Here is a 15,986-nt window from a genome sequence, read left to right as displayed (position 1 = left end):
GCCTCTCCAACAGCACTGGCAGGAATTATATTTATGGAGGATAGGAGCTAGAGCCCTCGTAAACTAAAAAGGGGGGAAAGGGCCTCCTGTCACTGTGAAGTGTAAATCGTGGGTTCTGCTATTTTGGAGACTGATAGTACTAATTGGACAGTATGGCATTAATGCCGTCGATCCCATGACCCGTGAAGCATGAGAGATGTGGCAAAGTCGCTTAGTTGCATGGCGGTTTCGATGTCTGACTTTTGGCTGTTTGAAACCAGAAGCTCAGAAATGCGGCGGGGACTCCCTGCTCCCTTCCATCCCCATCAATGGGGTGCGCAAGGAAAGCCTGTTTATTGAAATAACAGTAGATAGCTCAATGTCCATCATTCAAAGCGAGCTTTTTATAATAACTGCCCAACCCCCGCAACCCCGTTCTCCTGTAAGCCTGACCTCCGTGCTCTAATAAACGGCAGGGTTTGTTACTCTTTACATACCAGAAGCCGAAGTTAAGAAAGCCACTTTTGCTGACCTGGCTCAGCACTCAACTACACCCCCTCCTGGGAAGCACAAAGTTATTTGCTGACACACAGTTGGATTGTGAAGGTTTCAGCCAGAGCCTCCACGGCAGAGGCGATTTTAGGGTAGCACAACCGGTTTGGCTGCATGGGACGCCTCGCTGCAGGGGGTGCCACAACAATGCTGTAGAATGGCACACGAGACGAGAGGGGCAGATTTTAGCATCGCACATGGCGCACAGAGCCACCACTGTCCACTGGCTCTGGAGGCTGGAGCTTTCAGTCAGTAAGGCTCCCCTCAGTAAGTCTCTCAAAACCTGGACAAGGTGTGACGCTAAGAGCCTTCCCCTCCTTTGCTCTTCTGTGGGCCCAAGCAACTGTCTAACCTGTCATTCTCGAAAGTGTGGTGGGGTACGATGGGATAACATGTCAGCAGAGAATATACCGTATTTTTCGCTCTATAACACGCACCCGAACATAACACGCACGTAGTTTTTAGAGGAGGAAAACAAGAAAAAAAATATTCTAAACAAAACAGTGGATGTATGAGTTTTGTGGTTCACGCTGTGGCCACAGACATGTGATCTGACAGTGAGTTTGGAGTAGCCCAGTGCAAAAATCCTGAGGATCCATGTGGATCCATGCTTTGTAACCACGTTTTTGCACCACTGCGGCCCCAGGCAACAGTGGGTGTGTGATTTTTTTGGTGCAAAATGTAGCCATGGACATGCTATGTGATCTGATGGTGAATTGGAGTGACCCAGTGCAAAAATCCTGAGGATCCGTGTGGATTTGTAACCACGTTTTAAGTGGGGAGGGAAGGAAAAGCACTCAAGGGACAAGTAGCACGCGTGGGGTGGGTGGAGAAGGATGCTGCTAATAATGAAGAAGAGGGGTCTAAGGGGAGAAGGCTCCTCTCCTCTCCCACTTTGCTCCTTTAAAGCAAGCAGGCTCTGCTTTTCTCCCTCCTCCCCACTCATCCCCGGCTTAGTGAGCTGAAAAACTTTGCTGCTATGTAGCAAGCTGAGTGGGGAGGAAAGAGGGACAGAGAGCCTGCTTGCTTTAAAGGAACCAACCGGACAGGAGCCGCTTACACTCGTGTAAGTGGCTCCTCTCCTCTCCCACTTTGCTCCTTTAAAGAAGCAGGCTCTCTGTCCCTCTCTCCTCCCCACTCAGCGGCTCTTCTCCCGCTTTGCTGTTTCAAAGCGAGCCACAAAGGAGGGAAGGAAGGGGAACCATGGATCCTCTGCTCACGACTGCAGCAGATCCCCCCTGCCACCTGTAAGCATTCCCTCCATAACACGCACAGACATTTCCCCTTACTTTCTAGGAGGAAAAAAGTGAGTGTTATGGTGCAAAAAATACGGTAGTTCCTTTGGGTTCATACTTACTGTCGTCAGAGCTGAGATGAAAGCACGTAACTCCAGAAACCTATAAATAAAACTGAAACCCAACTCAGACTTCCTTTTAAAAAAGAATTTAAATTTATTTATCAAAGTTCTTAGGTTACATCGGTAAACATTATCATATTACATCACAAGGCTTATTATACTATAATTTTCAACATGTATACAAAGTTTATATGCTAAAAGAAAAAAAAAAAGAAGAAAAACCAAGGACAAAAACTATTCCAAAATCATATATGTAGCAACGCTTTGGACTTCCTGCCTATCCCATTGTATATTCCTTTTTTACAAATGAATGTACTCTTATTATTGTATATTTCTTTACATTTTATCTAATACATTTCTATATCAATATGTAAAAAAAGCTAAAGGTACCCCTGCCCGTACGGGCCAGTCTTGACAGACTCTAGGGTTGTGCGCCCATCTCACTTAAGAGGCCGGGGGCCAGCGCTGTCCGGAGACACTTCCGGGTCACGTGGCCAGCGTGACAAAGCCGCATCTGGCGAGCCAGCGCAGCACGCGGAAACGCCGTTTACTTTCCCGCTGGTAAGCGGTCCCTATTTATCTACTTGCACCCAGGGGTGCTTTCGAACTGCTAGGTTGGCAGGCGCTGGGACCGAGCAACTGGAGCGCACCCCGCTGCGGGGATTTGAACCGCCGACCTTTCGATCAGCAAGCCCTAGGTGCTGAGGCTTTTACCCACAGCGCCACCTGCATCCCCATATCAATATGTACCCTTGGTCTTATTTCTCAACTCAGTCCCTCTTCAATGTCAGTCGAATGCTAGCATACAGGTATATCTTACATCTATCCCACTTTTCCATAAATCTTTGTTTTGAATTGCCTCTCAGGCTATTTGTCAACTGTGCCATTTCTGCAAATTCTTGTACCTTGTTATGCCAATTGTTATTGTCGGGACTTCTTCTTCCTTCCACCCCTTTGCCACCAAAGTCCAAGCTGCAGCCGTTGCATATAAAAATACCTCCCTAAAGGCATTCGGGATGTCAGACTTCCTTAGCTTTGACAAATGGTTGCAACGTGGATCCTAAGACCACACTATAAAAATATCTTTAACCTCTTCTTCTAAGGCAGCAGGGCTTGTCTCTGTTGGTTTTGCTGCAGTGGACCTATGGGGTTCTCTGGAATAGGATCGGGGTGGTCACTTACACGCCCCCCCCCAAAAAAAAAAAACAGAGGAAATGCATCACACACAAGAAGAGGACAACCCTCTGTTTGAAGATGATGATAAAGAAGCAGAAGAAGAAGAAGAAGAAGAAGAAGAAGAAGAAGAAGAAGAAGAAGAGGAGGAGGAGTTTGGATTTGATATCCCGCCTTTCACTCCCTTTAAGGAGACTCAAAGCGGCTAACATTCTCCTTTCCCTTCCTCCCCCACAACAAACACTCTGTGAGGTGAGTGGGGCTGAGAGACTTCAGAGAAGTGTGACTGGCCCAAGGTCACCCAGCAGCTGCATGTGGAGGAGCGGAGACGTGAACCCGGTTCCCCAGATTACAAGACTACCACTCTCAACCACTACACCACACTGGCTCTCATAAGAACAGAGAGCAAGTTGCCCATCAACAGTTAACACCTGACTAGGAGACTGAATAGAGGCACAAAGGTTGCTGGTTCCAGTCCTTCTCACTACAGTGAGATGGATTGTTTTTCTATTTAAACTACAGTAATTATTTCTAAATTTTCATCTATACATATAAATTAGCATATGCATTTGTATTCAAATCTGGGATCTCTTTTGTCCGCTTTCTACTATTGTAAGTGGCCACCCTATGCTGGAAAGTGGGTTGAAATGGGAAGACCTTGCACATGGGAACCTAAGGTTTAAGCACAGACCCATCGTTGAAAGGCCCTCAGCTGCCCATAGATCTCACCCAACAAGACCTCCCTGGTTGTTCTTAGCAGTCTGAAAGGGGAGGCACACACATAGGGAGAGCCTGTCTCTGATACCTCTGAATCTCAGAGATGGGCATGCACAATCTCTTGGCTGCTTTTACTAATAATCCCCTTGGTCCTCCTCTGTCAACTCCTTTGCAACATAATGACCGGTGATTCCATGGAATTGGCGGCAGTTTTTCAAAAGGAAACCAAAGCCTTCCCTCTCATTAGTTTTGCAGGAGGCTGCCTGAAAAGTTGATGATAAATGAAGCAATTAGTCACCAGTCAGTGACTTCAATTGGAAAGGCATAAAAATTGATAACAAAGTAAAGGCAGCGGTGGGGTAAAAAGGCAGGGGGTCCCGAGTGCCTCTGATTAGCTTTCACATTGCCCGCTAATTGCAAAATAATTTGCCCATTTGTTCATTGTCTCTTTAGAAATGACAACCTTGCTATTTAATTATTTCTCAAATGAGGTGGCATTCTGAATGACTTCCAAGCATCTCTTATAACACTGCGTGCATTTTGATGTTTAAGTTATGCAAAGTAAATTCTGAAATGTCTGAGATTGCATAAGGAGCAAGATGTTCTTTCTCACTGTGGAACAGAATAAGGGGGTAGTTGGGGGTTCATGTGAAAGGCACTTTTTGCACTTCCCATTCCTGTGATCTGAATCTAAAACCTACATTGGCTCAAATGCAGACTTAATTACGCCTGGGATGTGAAACCTATGGCCTGCCAAAACTTCTGCACTACAACTTCCATCTTTTCTGAATATTGTCCATGCTTGGCTGGGGATGATGGGAGCTGGAGTCCAATAACAGCTGCATGGTCATGAATTTGGATGCATTTAAATGAGGATTAAACAAATTCATGGAGGATAGGGGGGCTATCAATGGCTATCAGCCACAATGGTTGGAGCTTTTAATTTTTTTAAAAAAATTAAGGGGTGAATGATAGATGTATATAAAATTATTCCCCTCCCAGAGCTACAATTCCCAATGTGGTTCAACAGTCATTCCTTTTCCCCAGGGAACTCTGGAATGTGTACTCTGGGAGGGGAATACTACAGCTCCCAGAATTCTTTGGGGGAAAGCCATGACTGTTTAAAGTGGTACCATATTGCTTTAGATAAACACATAGTGTGAATGTGGCCTAACAGCACTCTTCCAGATGACCTCAGTTATTGAGCTGTGATATAAAAGGGCTGGAGGCTAGACTGCAGGGCATGCAAGGCTCTGCCCTCCAACATCTCAACACTGTGTGTGGGGCAGCTGCCCCTCCTTCTGCCTAATGGTACGTCCGTCACCCGCCGGCAGTGGCAATCGTAGTGCTCTGGGAAGCTTGGAAACCCCCTTTGGTGTTGGAACGGTGGGCCAAAAGCATGCCTAAACAAGTAAATGGCTCTCTCTTTAACCACAAATAAATGTTTGCAGGAACAAACAATTCCGACAGCATATACAAATCCAGCAGTGCTGCTGCAGTGCAAGCCAGAAGTGATGAAATGCAGTTCATCAAAACGGCACCGTTTTTCAAAGAACTGTCTCTTGTTTTCATTTTTGCAAAAAAAGAGAGGAAACTGTGTGCTGAAGTGGTGAGAAACCCTGGCTGGCTCATTTTAAATTCTTAACTGATGGAGCTTCTCTGCGGAGCACAGAAAAATAATGAAGAACATATTGCAAACCTTGTTAGATGTTTGTATTCTTGATATACATGAGCAGCTCTCAAAATCTGATCTTAGATGGTTTTAAGCAGCCAACACAAAACTTTCCCCTCTACCCCCTTGCTCTTCTCATTTTGGCTGGAAAATCAGCCTTATTTCTTTTTTTAAAAAAGTCAAAGGATTCCTATAAAAGAGCACAAAAGAACAACAGTATCAACTACTTGCCATGATGTGGTGCTTAGAGGGTTTGGCATGTACTAGGGAGACCTGAGTTTAAAACCAACCCCCAGCCATGAATCTCACTGTGTGGCCTTAGGCCACTTGCTATTTCTCAGCAGAGCATGCCTCACTGGGTTGTTGTGAGGATATAGAAACATAGGAAGTTGCCTTATACTGAATCGGACCTTTAGCACATGGGACATGGGTGGCACTGTGGTCTAAACCACTGAGCCTCTTGGGCTTGCTGATCAGAAGGTTGGCAGTTCAAATCCATGCGACGGGGTGAGCTCCTGTTGCTCAGTCCCAGCTCCTGCCAACCTAGCAGTTCAAAAGCACACCAGTGCAAGTAGATGAATAGGTACCACTGCAGCAGGAAGGTAAACGGCATTTTCATGCGCTCTTGTTTCCGTCACAGTGTCCTGTTGTGCCAGAAGTGGTTTAGTCATGCTGGCCACATGACCTGGAAAGCTGTCTGCAGACAAACGCTGGCTTCCTCGGCCTGAAAGCGAGATGAGCGCCACAACCCCAGAGTTGCCTTTGACTGGACTTAACCGTCCAGTGGTCCTTTACCTTTAACCATCTAGCTCAGTATTGTGTACATGGACTGTCAGCGACTTTGCGGGGTTTCCGTTTCCCTTAGTCAGTTTCTCTTAATCAGAGAGTTGGAAGGGACCCTGACAATTATCTAGTCCAACCCCCTGCGATGCAGGAACATGCAACTGTCCCTTACGAGGATTGAACCGGCAACCTTGGTGCTATCAGCACCAGACTCTAACCAACGGAGCTATCCAGCATCCCACCTGCAGATGTCAGGGATGGAACCAGGGACCTTCTGCATGCAGAGCAGTATGGCCACTGGTGGAAACAGAATGTGGGACAGAGCAGAGGCTTGGTGTGATCCAACAACACAATTCTTACATTTTTGCTGCGGTGGGCAACCTGTGGCACTCCAGGTGTTTCTGCACTGCAGTTCCCCTCATTCCTGACAGTTGGTGCTGCTGGCTAGGGAGCTGGAGTTCAGGTTACCCATCCCAGATCTCTTACATGCACAGATTGAACTGCCTCTGCACCAGTTTATTTGCTGCATGCAAGGATCCCAGGCTTTTGTGAAGCACCGGTGTGGAAAACATGGCACCTCTGTGTTCTGCATGCCTACATGCCTCTCAGCCACATTCCCTTAATTACATAGCATAATTGCTTTTCACTTGTTTGCTCCATGGAGGGATTTCTAGTGGGAACTGCTATGTGCTCCTTGATCCCCAGCCTTCCATACATTCCACTTGCCATCTGTTGGGTAATATCACACCCATTATGTTCTTTCTTGTTGATAGCCATGTCTAGGACTTCCCTCCGACAGAGTGGAGGTGGAGCCTTTATGGACTGAAAAAGAACAACAACAACAAATACAGTGGTACCTTGGTTCTCGAACTCAATCCGTTCTGGAAGTCCGTTCGACTTCCAAAACCTTCAACTTCGAAAACCTTTAAAAACCAAGGCTCAGCTTCCGATTGGCTGATTGACCCCGGAAACAATGCTGACAGCCAAAATGGACGTTCAGCTTCTGAAAAACGTTCGCAAACTGAAACACTTACTTCTGGGTTTGTGGCGTTCGGGAACCGATTTGTTTGTCAGCTAAGCTGTTTGGGAACCAAGGTACCACTGTACATATTTGAGCTGCGCTGATGTACCTCAGCCCAGTTCAAGCAACCCTTCATTTTTGCAAGCAGACAAGTTCTGTACTCTATAGCAGGGATACCAGCATGTTCAAATTAGAGCTGTGGATTAGAAGAGGAGCAGTTCGGCGTTTTCATGTGGTGTGTCCACTCGACACATCAAAGGAAATGAATATGTTGCAAAAAAATCCATGTCTTTTTAAAAAAATGATAAATCTGCTTCATCATCCATGGTTTGCTTTTTTACAGAACACCGGTCCACACCCAAATGCACATTTTTTCTTATGTGATATAACAGTTTTTTTTATTGAGTAGCTTATTACCCACAACAGCTTCCAGAGCCAGCTCTTTCTGTTAGGCAAAGCAGTGGACATGTATCAGCAGGAAATGGGAGGTTTGCATCTGACCAATAAAATGAATGGTGGCCAGTTGCCATTTTCACATTGGCAGTTCCTGGAAGCTTCTGGGTTGGGGGTGATGGTGGTGGTGAATATGCAAATGTGTTATGATTGGCATTTTCAAACTTGGAGGTTTGTGGTTAATCTGAAAGGGTTCAAAGCCTTCTGCATGTGTGACACCATGTGGGACCTGGAGGACAGATGAAGATGCTTAATGATTTCCAGTTACTGTGCTTTGCATTGCTCCCTGAAGCTTGGAGAGCATTGCCGTCATTGAGGACCATGTGCCAAATATTGCTTAACTATTGTTCTCAGAGGTGCTGAAACTCAGGGTCTTGCCAGATGTTAGTGTATCTCATAATCTCCAGTATTAGGGGATGTGTGTACATGTCTGTGCAAACATGTGTGCTACGTATCTGAGCATACAAGGGCACATGCCTTTCATTGAGGGCTGTCAACTTATTAAATAAATCTTAGATTTAAATAAAGCATTAAATCTGCAGATTTAACTAGTTGCCATTCTAGAAGAAACATGCTGCAACTGACATCTCCTTTAAAGAAGCATCCTCTCTGATGCAGGAAATGAAAGTTAAAAATTATATATATATATATATCCGACGTATTTCATTAATTGAATCATGGCACCAATAGAGGATTCCCCTTGCCCCCAAAGCAAATGGCCCACTTACTGTAGCCAGTGGGAATTGTAGCCTAACCAAGGAGGGTGTACATTCAGTTTCACCCACCTCCGTATAACTCCTGGATAGGGATGGGGAAATCTGTCAATTTTGGTTTCTCCCAGTTTCTCATTTACTTCTCCACATTTCCGCATCATTTTGCATCTTTCTTTCTTTTTTAAAAAAGAAGTCTTCATGAAAATGCACCAGCATTCCAGCACACATTTTCCCCAATATATACATTTTAATGCTTTTTTTTTTTTTGCCTAACAGATATATTTATTGCAAACAACTTCCTCAGTGTAATGCATTTTTGTACATTATTCTCACCAATATTTGTATTTCTAAAGCATGTTTAACTTTTTTGTACACATTACTTGGCTAGAGAACTGGACTGCCAAATTCAGGGGAATTTTTTTTTAAGGGGGTGCGTTTCAATTCACATCTTATTTCAGGAAGAGTAAATTAAGTAAGTTTGCTTTTAAATATGAAGTTGAATCGACCCTTTCCCTCCAATACTCATGACGGATCATGTGGTCTGGTAGTTCTCCATGGCGGTTTTCCAGATACAGAGATGTAATCATACACTTTACATAGTTTGCACTTCTAAATATGAAAGATAACAAGACATAATATAAAAAGATGTCTGGCAAGATTTATGTTACAGGAGGCCCGCTTTGCACAACAAAGCACATTTTCTGCCTTTGTCAGTTTAAGCTTTCATTTCTTAGCAAGGCATGCCTAAGGATACAAGAAAAGCTTAATTGGGGTGTTCCCGGTGAATGCTAGTAAGAGTAATGAGATTAGATTAAAGAAAAATACATTTAAATATGGCTATCAGGAAACATTCCACAGCTGTGAGATGTGACAGATTGCATAGTGTGAACTTATGGAAAGCAGTGGAAGACTTTGGTTACTTGAGCTTCCAAAAAAAGAACCTGAGGGAGCCTTTGACTCAAATGACTTTCAGTGAGGAGGTCAGCTGCCTGCCAGAAACACTCGCAGGGGCAATTCACACATCAAGTTTCTTAGGTGTATTCCTAGGAAGAGAGGGCTAAAGATGGATGAAGTGCCTTTCCGCATACATCTTGTCCCAAGACGGCCATAGTTTAATGGCACAGCAACTCCAGCATTCTGTAGGGTTCTTAGTCATGCCCAGTATGTTTTGGTGGCATCTGTATACATTCATAGGTGTGTACACATGTCCTCCCTGCCGTTGCTTGCTGAGAGAAGGAAGCCTTCATGGGATTCGAAGGGGGAAATTACCTTGCATATCACAACCAGGTGAGGAGGTGGACGTTTAAATACCCCTGAGGGAGACCAGAGTGGGGCCTGTGTGCCTAGTCTGATCTGCCCCGGGGAGGAACCAGCAGAGAGGCTTGTCTGCCACTGGCCAATCAGCAGGCAGCCCTCAATCCACTTCCCATTGGCCATTAAGCAGTCAGCCCTCAAACCACATTTGGGAATGTGCCAGGCTTGGGGAAAACCCCTGTCCAGGAGCCCCTTGCTGGATCATGTTGGAGAGAGAGGCCCTGCCATGCCACCTGACCAATAAAGGTAAGCATACCTTTATGTTCCTCTCCCTGCTGTGCAGCTGGTGCCACCACTGTGCAGGTGTTCTTATCTAGGCGTAGTGGGAGACACAAAGCTGCAGGAGAGAGGGAGGCAGTGCAGACTTTTGCCTCCTATGGCAAAATGTGTAGGTCCGGCACTGAGAGAAAGAAATTATGCCAGCTTCTGGGGGCATGGTTCTGTTTGTCCCCCATGCTACAGGCATGTCAGAGGAACAGGATCTGTAGCCACTACTGGAATATGCCTGGAATGGCTCTTTGCTCTCTTCATTGTGGGAGTTCTTCTGTTGGACGGGAACTGGCTGTGGAAAGTTGGTGAAGGGAGAGATGCTCTTTAGGGTGCCTTCCAGTGATGATAGGATTGAAGCCTTTTTAAAGGGGTATACCTCAGAATAGGGACACGGGTGACGCTGTGGGTTAAACCACAGAGCCTAGGACTTGCCGATCAGAAGGTCGGTGGTTCGAATCCCCGCGACGGAGTGAGCTCCCGTTGCTCGGTCCCAGCTCCTGCCAACCTAGCAGTTCGAAAGCACGTCAAAGTGCATGTAGATAAATAGGTACCGCTCCAGTGGGAAGGTAAAAGGCATTTCCATGTGCTGCTCTGGTTCGCCAGAAGCGGCTTAGTTATGCTGGCCACATGACCCGGAAGCTCCCTCGGCCAATAAAGTGAGATGAGTGCCGCAACCCCAGAGTCGGCCACAACGGGATCTAATGGTCAGGGGTCCCTTTACCTTGGAATAAAAAAGGATACATGGTTGTCTGTTCAACATGCAAAACCCTCATGATAAAGCATTGGGCCTGAATGTAAGAGCAGAAAGGGGTACACCTGCCCCCATTGTTGAGAATTAAACTTCCTATCTAGTCCCTGTGCTGGTTTCTGTTTCTTGGTCACTCTGAAGTGTGAAGGACTTTTGGGAGTCTATGATACAATATTGGGAACTGGCTTTTGTGTGTATATTGGGAACTGGCTTTTGTGTGTATATATAGGGTTGGGTGCTGTTGTTGCTTTTTAAAATTAGATTTAAGCAAATGCAAACGTTGGAGCCGGCTTGTTGCCATTAGTGCAAACTACAGTTACCCTCGAAAGATCTTGCTCCTGGATTTAGTCCTATGATTCAGAATTCTTTGCTGATAGTTTTCCCCCCAAGATAAATACCAGACAGCAAAGCTCTGGTCATAAAAATTCAATATAGCTTTACGGGGCTAGGGCCATGCCCACAATAAATTTCCTTATACCGAAGCCTTGAGTGCCTGAAAATAAGCCGGTATATAGACATATCTGAAAACAGGAACAAGTCTGGGTTTTCTGCTGTGAGTTTTACTTCTCCCTTCCTCTAACATACAGTACAGTGTATTTAACTTTTTTGTTTTTTCACATGGTGCACTGCATCTTGTGACATAGTAGGCCTGTAGAAAGGATTAAGGTAAAGGTAAAGGGACCCCTGACTGTTAGATCCCGTCATGGACGACTCTCAGGTTGCAGTGCTCATCTCACTTTACTGGCAGAGGGAGCCAGCATACAGCTTCCGGGTTATAGGGCCAGCATGACTAAGCCGCTTCTGGCGAACCAGAGCAATGCATGGAAACGCCGTTTACCTTCCTGCCGTAGCGGTACCTATTTATCTACTTGCACTTTGATGTGCTTTTGAACTGCTAGGTTGGCAGGAGCAGGGACCAAGCAATGGGAGCTCACCCCATTCCAGGGATTCAAACTGCCGACCTTCTGATCGGCAAGCCTTAGGCTCTGTGGTTTAACTTACAGTGCCACCCGTGTCCTGGATTAACCCTGCCTAATTTCAGATGGATAGCTTCAGGGGGTTCCATGCTAGCCATCTTTAATTTTGGAGACTGCCAAAACAATTTTTTTAAAGACTGTGAGTGCTCAACCATGCACTCCTGTGTTTGCCCTGTTCCTTCCATCAAGATTTTGAAAACACTGGAGTGTTTTTCTTTTAATTAGGCTTGGGATACCAGGCTCTGGCACTTAGCATCAGGCAGATACTTGCAGGCCACAGCATGAAGATATGCCTGTGGGACAGAGAAAAATACAGATGCAGGAGTCTTTTGAGCAGCAGATTGTTGGTAATGAGAAAGTACCAGTTGCCAAACCTCTTGCTTAATACAGGAAATTTCAAGCTAGAGAATCTTCAACAGATGTCAGTTTAGCCTCCGCTTGGAGACCACCAGTAAGGGAGACCCCAACCTCCAGCTAGTTGGCTCCAGTCTTAAACTGTGTGAGAAATGCAAGGGAAGTGGCTTCATGACTGATGCAAAAGCCACCAAATCAGTGTTGGGCACGGCCCTGCTATGGGAAGATGGCGGTGGCTACAAGACACAAGACACAAGGACTGGCCAATTGGACTTCTCCAGAGCTCAAGCTAGCAGAGCAGGTGGTCAAAATGTGGTAAATGCTCTTCAGTCGTGGGTTTGTTGCTTTCTGCTAAATGCCTGCATATATCTTTGAACTGCTGCTGTATCTGCTTGGTCTCTTTGGCCCGACTTGGCATGTAATTGGATGGGTTTATTATATTCCTGAGAATATTAGGGGTGCCACCATGATAGACCCCCACAGCATGCAGGAGTTGGCTATCTTAGCACACATACCCCAAGCAAAGCCAAGTGGTAAGCAGTTTGCAATATTTTGGAGAAGCATTGCCAAGTACAAGTTTGTGTAGGAGGATGGCTCCCGGGCAATTTATTATTTTTCCAAGGTTTGCTGACCCAATGTGACTTTTCCATATGTATCCGTTCAGGGGATTACAGCAAGCTCTTTACAGCTTGAGCAGGAAATGTTACATTGCCATCGACCCCTGTTCTCCCTCCCCACCCTCTTTTTGTTATGAAACAAATGGAAGAGGAGCGACGGAAGGGAGACCACTGAGCGACGGATGATCAGAGGCATAAAAACGCAAGCCTGACTTGCTCGATGTGACACACATCTACCCAGTATCCTGTTTGTGATGTTTGCCAGACGGAAAGGCGCTGCGAGGGAAGAGCGGAACCCTTCAAGTCCCTCACTTCCACTCTGTGTCAAAGGGACAAGCGACAAGATCTGAATCTTGCCGATAAAACTCGGAAGCTGTCATGTTGAACAAGCACTCCTTTATTCCTGCAGTCATACATTGTCTGGGATGTGACAACCGTGGAGAAGAGTTTGGGACAATGCTAGGGAGGAGAAGGGTGGTAGCTCAGCGACAGAGAATCTGCCTTGCATGCAGAATCTCCCAGGTTCAGTCCCTGGCATCTCCCAATAAGGTTTGAGGATGTCCCCAGTTTGAAATCATGGAGTCAGTGTAGACAGTACTGAACTGGATGAAGGAAGATTAATTCTATTTGATTAATTGGGAAAATAGTCAGGTAAATGTCTAAACAAGAATTGGAACATGCACAGTGGATGGAAAAGTATTAGAAATCAAGAAAAAGTATTTTACTGTGAGCAGCAAAGGAGGGTGGGGAAAGAAGCATCTTGGAGGGGAGATGGAAAGTCGGTTTTAAAATCTGAATTAATTTGCTGTTAATTTGTTTAAAATTTGGAAAACTAATAAAGATTATTAGTTTCCTTCCATCATTCCTGAACACTGGCCAAGCTGGCTGTGGCTATTGGTGTTGGAGTTCAACAACATTTGGAATGTCAAAGGCACTCACATACCCATCTTAGGCTGAGAGCATTAGTGGCTTAAATTCTGTTATACTGGTATGGTAGCCCGGGCTGTAGCTATTCAGCTCATTCTAGACCATGGAATCTAGGGAACCAAGAAAGTGGCTGGCTCTATTTCCTACTCCAAGTTGTGTTCTTTAGTTTGTGCAGCTTGCAAGGCTGCAATTGCACCTGGCTGCAATCGGAGCAATTGCACTAGGGCCCATGGCAGCCATTTTGTGTCATGCCATGCCCCGTCCATGGCAGCCATTTTGTGAGGGATGCCCCTGGCACTCTCAAAACTAAAAATGTGCCCACCTGTGGTCACACGGCAGGGCCCGACCCTATCTGCAGGTCATGCCTTTTGAATAAGAAGCTGTACTTCCTTTCTCCATATGTGTAGAGTCTGTACAGGGGTTTTTCAGCAATTGAAAAATGAACCATACACTCAAAGGCATTATTTTCTGCACAGATTCCAGGGTTCGGTCTTGACATTTAAAGTAAGTTATGATGTTCAGCCAAAAATGTTGGGGTCTGTACTTTGGCTCAAATAAAACTTTAACATCTGCACATTTAGACTTAAAAACAGTGGCATTTAAATGTGTGCTGTTACTCCCATAGCTTGTCTTCTGAGAGAGAGAGAGAGAGAGAGAGAGAGAGAGAGAGAGAAAGAAAGAAAGAAAGAAAGAAAGAAAGAAAGAAAGAAGCAGGTTTTAGTTTTCTAAACTGACACTGAGAATCATTATACAAAGTCTAGTTGCGTTTGTTTTGTTTTTTGTCTTTGTAAGAACACTGGCCAGAAAATATCTGCTTGTCCTCTTCTGGTATAAAACAATTTCATTTCATGCAGCAAACTTCCCTCCCCCACCTGCCGCCTTCCTGATGGGCTGCATCCTTTCTGATAACTTGTCCTGTGATAGCAACAGGATCATCTTTACGGGGGAAAAAAGGGAGAAGGAATGTGTTGGAGTTCACAGTGGCTATATTTCACATTGTGGTTCTGAAATTGTTTGTTTGCTTAACTTCTTGAGGGCAGCGTTCACTGGAGTTGAAGCCTGCCACATGGGTCCATTTGCAGAAAGATGGTTGAGCTTTAGGAATGCTCAAGCTTTATTGTAAGAGGCAAGAAAACGACTTGCCTTCTCCTGGGTTTGAATCAGTTCTGAGGGTAGAAATAGAGGTGTGGTGTAATCTGTCTGACACATTTTGTGTTAGGGATAGCCAACATGGTATTCCCCAGATGTTGTTGGGGGGTGTCTTTGGCCCCATGGAGCCTTCAGTGTGGGGTTCCTCAGGGTTCAGTTTTATCCCCTATGTTTAACATCTACATGAAACCACTGAGTGGGTTCATCTGGAATTTTGGAGTTGTTGACTACAGGTGAAAATGTTTCTCTATTACCACAAGTTTGGCTGATAGAACATTGTATGTCTTTTTAAATATGTTTGTGGGAGAGGAGTTATTTTTGTTCTGCTCTGTTCTTGTATTACGTATTTTACGTTCTCATTTTGTATTTTTATGCTGTGAACAGCCTTTGCTCTTTGGTGAAGTTATACAAATTTAATTAACAACAACAACAACAATAATTTTGTATATGGTAATCATCCCATTTAATCTCCGCATCACCACCAAAAACCCCCCAAACCCTAAAGAATTTAGGTTGCTGTTGCTGGGTTTTTCTCCCTCCCCCTTTAAAAAAAAACTTTTTTATTGACTATTGTTGGGTTTTTCACCCCAGCACAAATGTTTTGCATCCCCAAGTTAACTAAATATCTCATTTCAACTCATCTGCTTGTTTGTGTGTGTGTGGTTTGCAAAACTCTCTTATGTCTCATTTCCCCCTAGATGTTTTGGCTCCTGGAGAAAGTACGTGGGTTGCTTTTCATTTTCCCCAAAGCTGAGAGTTGCATTTTTGAAAAGCAGAAAGCAGGGTGCCTGACTGCTGAGAAATAAAATAGGATGGATACAAAGGCCCACAGCCTCTCCCACCCCACGCCTTGTCACATGTCACCAGTGGCATTTGAGCATCAGGCCACCCACCTCCGGGGCAGCAAAGAAATGTTCAGTGTGTAAGCTTCCCAGGAGGAGACTGTCATTAGCTCAGTGTGTCATTGCCCTACTGTAACAGAGTGGGTGGGAGGCAAGAGAGGGGTGCTAATAAATCACCTGTCAAAAGATGAGGGACTTTTCCTAAAGAGGTTACCTTCCTTTCGTTTTGGTGGAGCTGGACTTTTGACTGCGCTGATCCATGCCTTTATGCTGCATATAGCCCCCCATTGTGAGGGTTTTTGTTTCTGCTTTCTTATTTAAACCGTTTATGAGAAAATAAAAGGTATTTTTTTATAAAAAAAACCAAA

The sequence above is a fragment of the Podarcis tiliguerta genome (genome assembly GCF_965153285.1).
Source record: "Podarcis tiliguerta genome assembly, chromosome: 3".
NCBI lineage: Eukaryota > Metazoa > Chordata > Lepidosauria > Squamata > Lacertidae > Podarcis > Podarcis tiliguerta.
This window is presented reverse-complemented; position numbering follows the sequence as displayed.